This window comes from Setaria viridis, chromosome 9 (assembly GCF_005286985.2).
Source record: "Setaria viridis chromosome 9, Setaria_viridis_v4.0, whole genome shotgun sequence".
Taxonomy (NCBI): Eukaryota; Viridiplantae; Streptophyta; class Magnoliopsida; order Poales; family Poaceae; genus Setaria; species Setaria viridis.
In genome coordinates, this window is record NC_048271.2 from 40,658,183 (window position 1) to 40,667,688 (window position 9,506).

General features: G+C 47.1%; 1 long non-coding RNA gene across 1 annotated transcript; it reads right to left on the reverse strand.

Moving 5' to 3' along the window:
* Window positions 1–6,467: 6,467 nt before the first annotated feature.
* LOC117838832 (uncharacterized) lies at window positions 6,468–8,676 on the reverse strand. Its single transcript, XR_011897159.1, has 2 exons — window positions 8,150–8,676; window positions 6,468–8,064 (listed from the first exon to the last, which is right to left on the reverse strand). It is a non-coding gene; the product is annotated as an uncharacterized lncRNA (long non-coding RNA).
* Window positions 8,677–9,506: the final 830 nt, after the last annotated feature.

Sequence of the window (9,506 nt, forward strand, 5' to 3'; positions counted from 1 at the left end):
GCCGAATTTAGCCAAAATTGCAATTTGGAGATTTAAATTTGGAAAAATTTACCACAAATATGAAGTTGAGGCTTGAGGAAGTTTAGAACTTAATGGAATGAAATTGGACATTAAATCAAGTCCCAAACTCCTCAAGAAATGCAATTGAAAATCAAAATAAAGTGAGTACTATTCATTATCCGAAAATAGGAAAATTCAGAAAAACATGATGAGTATCCACTTTGGAAATTGATTTCTGCCAAACTTTCCAAGTAAGTGGACCAAGGTAACTGCACAGCAATGAAGCATGATCTTTGGACAAGTTTAATAGGGTGTTGTTGATCAGGAATAGTGAAGGAATCAAATTTAAATTGAGGCTCAAAGTCAGCACTCTAGCCATTTTCGGCCTAACTACTGAACTGCATTTTTCCAAAGTCTGAAAACAGCAGCAAGTGGCTATGTTTGGAGCAAAATTCAGAAAAATTTAGTGTAAAAGATATATGAGTTCATGTGCAAAATGGAATCTTTGTTAGTTGTAGAACAAGGTTGGGTAAGGGTCAAGCTGCATGGAACAAGTTTGCCTAATTTAAATCAAGCTCAAAGAGGTATAAATGGCCCTGTACCGTACCTGACGAAACTAAACCATTGAAGTTCAGTTAACACGAGGTTCTGGCAGAAACTTTGAGCTTTGCAATCTCGGTCTTAGGGTGCTCATTTCGGTTGGAGGTCAATCTATCAAATGAAGTACTTGGGCTACCCTACAAGTTTGCTTGAGGAACATTTGGACCTTCGGATTTGAAAGTGGTCGATGGGGAAGTCTGAATTTCGGAGAAGAAGAAGAAGAAAGAGGGAAACAGGCGAGCAGGAACAGAGTCGTGCCGCCGCCGGCACCTCTGCCCGCCGGCCAGCGCAACAATCCCAATCGCGCCATGCACGCCTTCAAGTCGTCGATGTGGCCGTCATGCACGCGGTAGAAGTTCGTATTTGTACCGCTCCCGCCCTCATCCGTTTACCCTGCCGCCATTCTTTCACTGCCACAAAACAGAGCTCGGGTGACCGGCACCGCCGCCGGACGATTCCACCGCACCACCGCTCTAATCCTCGATTCCTTCCACCCGAATCTCCCCTAGCCCCTCGCCGACACCCTACACCGCCCCGTCCACCAGTTTTCCCGCCGGCGAGCCACACCCATCGCATCTCCTGTCCGCCCGCCGCCGCTACTGCCCCTCCGGTGAGCCCTCCGCGCCACCCCTTCTCCACTCTTGTGCTCGGGTTTAGAGGCTCCTTAGGTCGCGTAGACGTCGTAGGACGCCTCCACCGGGCGCTTGCGCCGCCGCAAGACCTAGAATCCGGCCGGCCTTCGGCCATGGCCGCTGCCGCTCGTGGAGGGCCCGGCTCAGGCCGCCTCCGAGTGAGCTAGCACCACCTGCAGGTGCGCCGGGGCCTAGGGGTGCTCCCTGGCCTGGCCCCGCCACCAGCGTCGGTGAGGATAGGGTAAGGGAGGGCCGGTAGCAGTAGGATTCCAGGGTTTTTTTTGGATAAGGTTGGAATTTCCGGATTTAAAAATAAATTTAAATAACTGCCAACCCATTTAATTCACTGTAAATTGTATAGGTACCCAAAAATAGTGAAATAAATTTCTTTAGGTTTGTTTTAATCTCCTATACACATTAAAATTGTTAAAACCTATTTGTTTATAGAAATATTTTGAGTATTTATTTAGTGTCGTTAATTAAAATTTTTAAATAAATACTTAATAATTCCAAAATACATAAAATATGAAATAATGCTTTTCTAATTACAAATTAACCATAATCTATAGTTATTAGGAGTTTATGATTAGAAAATAATTATGATGATTTTGAAAAATAAAAACAAAAGGCTTACGTTCTTAAATAAAAGATAAATATTGAGTATTTATTTAATGCTTTTCTTTAAAATAGTTAAGTAAATGCTTAAGCTTTATAAATAAATAAAATTATGAATAAGGTGTTGATTAATTCCAAACAAATGTTAATCTATAATTTTACATTTTCTTTTACATTAGAAATTATTTCAAATGCTTTTCGAAAATAAAAAGAAAAGTCTAAAATGGGTTTAAATAAGGGAGTTTAAATCGCAAGTTAGATGTTATGGGTAGAGTTCTGTTCGCTTGCAACTTTATCATGAAAGAAGTTGTAGAGTCCTGTACTTAAAAAGTTGCATCTCTGACTCATGCATATGCTTTACCGTAGATACTGAAGCTCCAGAAGCGGAATTTCTGGAAATTTCTGAAGAACCTCCGGAGTTTGAGGAAATTATTGAGTTGATCCCTTGTGAAGCCGGACCATCGGGCAACACTGACATTTTTGCAGACCAAGGCAAGCCCCGGTGCATCTATGCCTATCTATTTTAAAGCTATTATTTCATGTGTCCAACAATTGGTTATTTCTTTATGAATGCATTAAGTCTAGGAGTTGATTGAAACCTTACTTTTATGCACAATCCAACCTTGTTATTAAGGACATCTTTGCCACTTGTTCAATAATTAGTAAGTATCCCATGCTTAGCAAAGCATAGTCACGCTACCTTTACCATTCCTGAGAACCTATGGTACTCAGCACCCTAAGGTAACATTGTCATACATATGTATATCAAAGAAATGACCTGTTTTGGAAGATAGTGAAGATGGAATCAAGAAAGGAGTCTTGAGTTCCGTAGTTCCGCCTACTCGATTAATTTGATTAAGGACCGATCGTTGTTTTAACCCGTGATCAAGTGATATTACCTGGTTGCTTACTGCTATATGGGAACCAGCAACCCGGTAGGTTAGTTGGCTCTCTGATCGGAAATATTCCGTACCCATGCTTGGCATGCAGTGGAAGGGCAGGGCGTAGCCTGAAACTCACAGTGGAGATCGCCAGACGTGGGGTTCCATGTGGGGGTGCGGCCCTGGGTTCGAGTAGTCATATTTCCGATCGTTGGGTACATCTAATCAAAAGGTCGTTATGTGCAACCCGGACAGTTGTACATGGTTGGTGGTCGGGTATCTCCTGCAGGATGTAAATCGGTCCGGATCGCTGCAATTCTCGGATATGAATGCACTTGACCATTGCTTAAGCATCGTAGTGTAACAAAGAGAAGGGAACTGTTGCTTTTGAATAAATATGTTGTATGACTTAGTTCCATCTAGTTGCTAAAATATTTTTCATCATCTAGACTGATCAGGTAACAAACTCAATCTAAAATAAAAGATAAAGCTAAGGTTTCACTTATAATAAGCTCTTTCTAAAAAATGTGAGTCAGCTAGTACACCATAAAGCTATCATACAGTGTGTCAAAAGTATTTATATTGGTTAGACGGGTCAGACTTGCTGAGTACTTCGTACTCAGGGGATCATTTGTTGTTGTTTTCAGAAACCCAGCAGGGACCCACCGAGGAGGAAGCACCGAATAACTAGGGTATCTTATGAGTCTCATGATACCCTAGAATAAACTTAGATGTTTAATTACTTACCCCGGACTGTTTTATATTTTAAACTCTTAGCACTGGTTTAACTTGCACTGTTAAGTTTCTTCAATCTATGGTTTGTAATAAATCATACCTCGGTTATGTATGTAAAGATGTAATGTTTGTTGATGCTATCCCATCGTGGAAGCGATCCTGATGTATGTCTATGGAACACCCCGTGGAGGTTTTCAAGGAGTTATGTGAACAGAACCCTTGACGGACTAGCGGACTTACACTGTTTTAAGTGCATTTTGGATAATTGCTGTTCTAACAGCAATTAGGCGCACTTAAGCCAGTTTAAGTTGGGCAGTTCCGCCACAACGAAGAGCCGTCGGTCGTAGGGGTTGGGCCGGCGAGCTTGGCGGAGGGACACCGGTAGGGAAGCCGGCGTGCGGTGCGCCAGGAGGTGAGTAGTGGGGGTCGCCGGCGCTTGGGGGGGCCAGGCGCTGGGGTATGGCGTCGGTGCGCTGCCGGGGCGGTGTCGGGGCCGGGGCAGGCGGGCGCGCAGGGGCTGGACGCTGGGCGCCGGGCGAGGGGAGGTAGAGGAGGGGGGCATGGTGCGCCAAAGGGAGGGCCGGGGCAGCCGGGCGAGAGGGGCGGTCGCGGGCCCCACGCCGTGTGGAGGGAAGCTGGGGGGTCCAGCTAGGGAGGTGGCCTGGCATGGGAGGAGGGCGTGCGCAGCCAGGAAATGACGAAGAAAGGAGGAGGTGGAAGGAAGATGAAGAAGGAAGAAGGAAGAGGAAAAAGAAAGAGGGAAAAGAGAGAGGAAGAAAAAGAGAGGAAAAAAAGGGAACGTGTTAAAAGGAAAAAAAAAAGGGGTTAAGGTAAAAAGGAAAATGCCGGAGCAAAAAGGTAGAATTTAATCGATTTGACAGGTTAAAGAGGTAGAGAGGGATACAATGGATTTTGCGGGAGCGGCCGTGGCGGTCTTCTGACCGGCACGTGGCGTGACTTGCAGAGAGGAAAAAGAAAGAATGGATGGTGGAGATTGTGGAATGTAGTCGGAGCACGCGCGGTGGTTTGTCGACCGGCACGCGGCGAAATTTACGGAGAGGATAAAAATGATAGTTGTCGGCTTTGGGCACCGGGACGGCGAAATCGCTGGGATGATTTGATTTTCGGGAGCTCAACGGTAAAAAGATTTTGAAAACAAATTTTTAGCGAGGGTTTTAGGTTGGTAAATTTTACGGATGTTACAGAGAGCTGACTAATATGGATGGAAAAGGTAGGTCAGTAGAACCCATTTCACCCATATTTTGAGAAAGGACATACATTTCGTGATTGGCTGCCCTACCTGCCAACAGGAAACACAGACACCACAAAAGATGTCTGTAAACAAAAGCTAGATTGATGGGCTCACCTGCGTGCGTGACTGGCATCTTGATTCTTGAAAGCAGGATACATATAAGAATCACTTATCAACTCTTTATCGCTGATCAGTAAGATAAAAATTGAGACGGAGATATCAATAAAAGAAATCACACCGCTGTGAAAGCCTGAAAAGTGCAATTGTAAACATTACATTGCTCCATCGAACTGATGAGTAATTTCAAATCACTTACCAACAACATATATCTATAATTAAGATGAAAATTTACAGTACAGTTACCAATATAAGACCCTTGCACTTAAACAGAGGACAAATTGTGTCAGTTAGAAATGATGCTTTGTAATTTTGTGATGATATACACACATAAGCACATAAAAGGTAGTGAAGTACTGGAGTTTGCTAGCACAATTGCAATAACATATTATGGACTCTTATCTTGGCAAAGCCAGGCATATAGGTCAAAAGTAGCAAAGTTTGAGCCCACACGGACCAAAAGTTCTGACAAAATTCATGAATTGTGGATAGAATCATGAACCATTCCTGGCTTTTTTTCAAGTTTATATAGATAATAAGCATGTAACTGCTTGCAATTAAAAGGCTATGCACAGTCCAACACTTGTCCTTACCAATCTGAGGATAAATTTTCATTGATTGGAATGATGTATTGATAGCTAAGATCACTTGTCCTTAGCAATCCGAGGATAAATTTTCATTGACTGGAATGATGTATTGATAGCTAAGATCGGATTCAAAGAAAGAGCATTGGAACACTAAGTTGGGCTGGGCACTCCCATATATTTGTAGTATGTACAGGATAGCATTTTTGTTATGGTCAAGACCTTGGATCAGCTGGGTGCTCATGGCACAAAGAGCCATCATCGAAGCTAGATGTGTCCAAGCCAGTTGATGCTGCACGACAGGATCCATAGTGCTCCTTATCCCTAGTTGCCTTCAGGTCCAAGTCTTGATTAGATAAGATTGTTAGCAGATTTGGTTAGTTAAGATTTGATAGTAGAGTCCTCGAAGGCTGTAGAATGGCCACCTATGCAATGTGGGAAGGAAAGCAAGAATAAATCGAACATAATTTCTATGTACATCTGTCAAATTCAAAACCAAATGACCAATAACCTAATTAAACAGCTTTATTTTTCGGTGTTTTGAAGAAAAATGTCTTACCACCACACGTAATCCATATGCCTAACATCTTCTCTCCCGAGTCCCATCCTCCCTCAAGCACTCTTCCAGGCGCCACGAGGCAATCCGTCGAACACGTTGAGGGCGGGCGTGACATGCCCTTAGCTCGCACGCTCCAGTCTCTCGTGCGGGGCGGGCGAGGGGACGAGGTACGGAGCTGGTTGCCTGGTTGGCGACCGTCCCCGCTTGCTACTCCTCCCGCCGCCACCCCCACGCAGCGCGAGGCGTCGTGCTCCCTCTCAGCGGCGCGCGCCCGTGCACGTGCATCCCGGACCGCACGATTTGTGTGCCGTGGCGCAATGCGCGAGCGTGAGTCTGCATCGCCGCGCCATGGCACATTGGCAACCGCAGGCGAAGACGATGCGCATTGGATGGAGACCAAGACGGCCTTCCACTACACGTTCGTTTGGTGTTGGATGGACTAATCCTGGTTGTTGCTGACAGAAAGAATGAAACCACACAGACACGCACAACTGACCAGAGCGATGGCTTCGTATTAATCGATCGTTTAGCTTTTATTACATAACTACTAGTACTCCCCTGCTCTATCTGAAAGCTTCATAAAGCATAAAATAGGAGTACTATGAAGCTTAGCAAACTAGATTAATTGTAATCGAATGTTAATATATTACATAACTACTGGTACTCCACTACTCTATCATAAAACTTGATAAATCATAAAATAGGAGTACTATGAAGCTGAGCAAACTAGATAATAACTCTCTTCATATCTTAATCTGTTATCCACAACATTGTTATCTCGTGAACGGCGATTCTTCACTTTCTGTCATCAGCTGCCTGCCTTGGGTGTCTTCCGCTTCAGGAACCTTGGCGATTCTTCACTTCCGGTCATCAGCTGCCTTGGGTGTCTTCCGCTTCAGGAACATAGTCGGGAGTGGCACCTCGCTCGGGTCCGGCGACTTCAGGAACGCCGGGCCAGCGTAGTACTGCACCGTCACCGGCTCTACTGCATCCTCGGGCTTCGCCTTCTTCTCGCTCCGATCGACCTCCACCGACGGCGCTCGGCTCAAGGTCCTCTTCTTGGGCCCGACCGGATCCTCCCTCGACGAGGATCGCCCCACACGCTCGGTCTCCTCCTTCCGCTGGGCCTTGTCCTTGGTCCAATCCTGGCTCAGGGACGCGCGGCTTGGAACGCTCGACGAGGCGGTGGTACGGGCGAGTAGCTTATCTTTGGTCCAGCTCTCGCTCGCCGACGCGCGACCGGGCTTCTTGTTGCCGGCCCAAGCCGATCCCTCGCTCGCACGGCCTGCAACAGTAGAAAAAAAGCGGGGGGTTGGGAGCAACGGCGGCAGAGCAGCCGCCGGGGTCAGCGTGCAAGCGTCAGCCATCAACGGCAAGCTGCGCGTGTGCACGGAAACGGAAAACAAAAACAGAGCAATACGAAAGGGAAATGAACGAAATGCAGAAACTAGGCAAGAAATTTTCTTGAATAGACTATAAGCTAAACCGAGATTAAGTTGCAATGTAAACTAGACGAGACAAATTAACAGGTGACGAAGACTAACAACAAGTAGTAGATGAGATAAAGAACACAGAATTTAATTAGCGCAAGGTGATAACTAGATCGACAATGGATAATAGATGAGAAAATAACTTGCAATGTAAATTAGCAGATGAGAAAAATTAATAGATGCGAAAAAGCTAGATAAGAAAGATGAAGACTAGCTAGACGGAAGCGAAAACTAACAAGAGATTAAACTAGCAGAATATAGTAAACGGGGAAGATTAACTAGAACTAAACGGAGACTAACGAGGAAAGAAACAAAAGGCGGAAACTTTAACGGAAGAGAGAAGGAGACGGAGCGCCCGAACCGTTGCCGTGTGCCGAATCGCGGGAGCTTTCTGACGCAAAGCAAACGGCGTTATGCGAGGGGAGGGACGGCCCTCCGTACCCCTTGGATTTATAACCACCGTACGTATGTCGGTTGACGGTATCCGACTACTCGAGTAGGAATAGGAAACGCGTATCGATCGGCGTATGCCAGCTCAGCGCCCACCCCAGCCGGGCCCACCGCCTTCGTTCCCCAGCTCAGAGGTTCTAGATTTTCGTCTAACAGATCGGGAAGAACAGAAAGCGAATCGATGAAAAATCGAAAAAGAAAAAGAAGAAAAAAGAGGGACGCGGAGAGGCTTACCTGGGGCCGTCCTCGCCGAACAGCGCGACCGCCGCGCACGGGCGCAATAGCACCACCACAGGACCGCTCGACGGCGGCGCGCTCACCCTCGGGTGGACGCGCGCGCCGGCGAGGGGACCCGCGGTGGCGCCGGCCCTCCTCCGCGGCCAAGTCTCTGGATCTCGAGGAGGCTCGGAGGGAGAGGGGGAGGGGAAAGAACGAAAGAGATGGGGGAGGGGGGGCTGCCGCGGCCGTGCGCCTCTCAACCGCCGCCGGCGGGCCTCGCCGCAAGCGGGAGAGACGGCCCCGCCACGGCGAGACCACGCGGGGGAGAGGAAGAGAAATGGCCCTAGGGTTTTGCGGATGTACCGGTGCGCCGGGTTTTTGTTCCGGAGAGACGCCCGGAGGACCGTCCATCGCGACGGACGGCCGCGATTGTCCGGGCCAGATTTGGCCCAGGCGGGCAGCGGCGGCAGGCCGATTCGGCGGCCTAGGACCAGGTTGAGGCCTGCGAGCGAGTCGAGCCGTCGGGCCGGCCGTTTTTGACGGGCCGCATTGTCTCCGTGGGCCGCGTCGCCAAAACACAGACCGGCTTTCGGCCATTTGTGCCAGAGCCTAGCACGAGCCGCGCGAGCACAAGACGGGCTGTGGGCCGTCTTTTGCTGCCGGGCCGAAAGGACGAATTTGCACAGTAACATTTCGTAAATTAGTTTTTCTATTTCGTAACACTTGTTGTGTCTCAGTTAAACTCTTTTTTCGCGCATCACATTAGGACAAGAGAAGTAAAAAATGTGGACTTACATAGCAGTGTCTCTAGCAACTACAGTGCTCACAAGGATTCGACATGATAAAGCAACATTGAGTGCAGTACATTAACTAGCGAAATCCAGAATGCAATCAAAAGCGGATCATATCGTTTATGGCAGAACCACTTAGCAAAACAAGCTATTAAATATTGTTAAGTCATTCTCCTTTCCTTTTATTTTCATTTCTGTTGTATCTGAGTGTCTCAGATGACCCACGTAGCAATGGCCTCAGTAGTCCCCTTTTTTTAAGTTGTCCTCTAACCTTTTTTTTTTCTCAAACTACGCAGGAGAGTTGCGCGTCATTTCATTAAGGTAGGAGAAAACAAAAGTGATTCGGTAGCCCCTACCTAGGTACAAGAACACACACCTGCAAACTCACACACCCCAGCAGCAACAAAACTAAGGCTGCACTAGAAGTATGAAGAGGCGACCAGAAGTACAGAGCCTACACTCCCACAGGTGGCGACCTGGACAGTAGCTCTCGAAGCCTGGAAGCCCCTGCCATACACCATAAGCCTCCCTCATTGCTTATGGCTCTAAGGACTTCCTGAATTGTTGGCCTAACCTTTTCG